Source organism: Perognathus longimembris, unplaced genomic scaffold (genome assembly GCF_023159225.1).
Source record: "Perognathus longimembris pacificus isolate PPM17 unplaced genomic scaffold, ASM2315922v1 HiC_scaffold_1720, whole genome shotgun sequence".
NCBI classification, from domain to species: domain Eukaryota; kingdom Metazoa; phylum Chordata; class Mammalia; order Rodentia; family Heteromyidae; genus Perognathus; species Perognathus longimembris.
The window spans coordinates 15,001-16,480 of record NW_025956750.1 but is presented as its reverse complement, the minus strand read 5'-3'; the positions used below and the strand labels follow the sequence as shown (position 1 = coordinate 16,480).

General features: G+C 70.3%; 1 long non-coding RNA gene across 1 annotated transcript in view; it reads left to right on the top strand.

Moving 5' to 3' along the window:
• The first annotated feature begins 1,069 nt into the window (after positions 1-1,069).
• LOC125344615 overlaps positions 1,070-1,480 on the top strand; it is a 1,944-nt gene continuing 1,533 nt past the window's right edge. The window contains exon 1 of the long non-coding RNA XR_007209600.1: positions 1,070-1,135. This is a non-coding gene — a long non-coding RNA (uncharacterized LOC125344615). The remainder of the gene's footprint in view (positions 1,136-1,480) is intronic.

The following is a 1,480-nucleotide window of genomic DNA, read 5'->3' as shown; positions in this document are numbered from 1 at the left end:
GACAGAGGGCGTGCGCTCCTTGGGCACGCAGCACTCCCGAGTGCTGCGCTGCGGGTGGCTGGCTGCTTTTTCACTTCCTCCCGCGAACATGTTGATCGATGTGGTGGCCTTGCGATATCCTTCGGGCCCGGGCCTAAGCTGCGACAGACGAGGGACGGACGTTCATGGCGAATGGGACCGCTCTTCTCGTTCTGCCCGTGGGCCCCTCGTCTTTCCGCCCCGCCAGGCGGTGGTGTGCGGGAGGCAGGGGTGCGGCCTCCGGGCCCGACTTGCGCTCTCCCTGCCCTTGCTGCGAGGTCGGGGACTTGCTCGCTCGTGGAGGGTGGCACTCTGATCCCGTTCCCCTCCTCCTGCGGCTTGTCCTGCCGCGGGGTCGGTTCTCTCCGCGGAGAGGGAGTGCCTGTGCCCCGTGTGCACGCCCGTGCGGTGGCTCGAGAAGCCACGCGCACCGTCCTGTCCCCTTGCGTTGCTCCTGGAGCGCTCCCGGCCGGTCTGCGAGGTGCCCGAGGCTGAGTAGTGGTGTCGTTTCCCTTCCCCGGCTGGCTTCCCTGTGCCGGCCGTGCCGCCCGTGGCGTGTCCCGGCTGTCCTTGTTCCTGTGGGGCTTGAGCGAGGGAGGTCATCGCCGAGCCGATGACATTCCAGGGGGTCGAGGCGGTCCCGATGGGGGGGCATCCTTGCCTCTCGCGCCCGTGGGGCGCTTCTGCCGCGTTGCCGGTGCCGCAGACCCCCCCTTGCCGCCTCATTGTGGACAGGCGCCTTTGGTGGTGGCGCCGGCGGGTCCCGTCGGGCAGGGTGCGGCCCGCCCTCAGGGTGAGAGAGTTCTCTAGCGATCCTCCCCGGAGCTTCTTTGCCAGGGGGCGGTGTGCTGCGGGGTTGGCGGGGGCTGCTCCCGATGGGCCCCCGCGGCTCGGCCGCCACCCCTGTCTCGCTCTTCCCTCTCGAGCATTAACGGCCGCCGATGTCGTTAAAGGTGTGTGCCCGCGCCTCCCCTCTCCGACAGGGGGAGGATCCCGCGGGGCCTCTCCCGGGCCCGGCGTCCTTGGGCGGTGTGGTGTGCCGCGTTGGGGGTGTACCCGGCTTCCCCCACCCTCCTGCCGTGCGCGGGTCGGGCCCGAGTTGCCTGTCGATGCGAGGGTGTCTGTCGTTCCCCCCTCCTTGAGCTTACGGGCCTCCGCGCCACCTCCGTGTGCATCCGTTGGCCTTCCGGGCCGTTGGCGTCGCGTGTGCGCGGGTTCCGCGGTGTCCTGGGGCCCGCCGGGCCGCGGTTGGTTGCCCCGCCGGGTGGTTTTCCGCCCCACCGGGAGCCGGGGAACTCGGTGTGTTGTGGCCTCTGCCGGGGCGGCCCGAGAGACGAGGTGACATGTGGAAAAGTCCCGGCGCGTGAAAAGGGTACGCGATGTGCTGGCACCTTTGCTGCTCAGACCCTGGGCTTGGATGTGGCTTTTGGCGGGCACGTGAGCGGGCTTTTCTCGGCCCCCC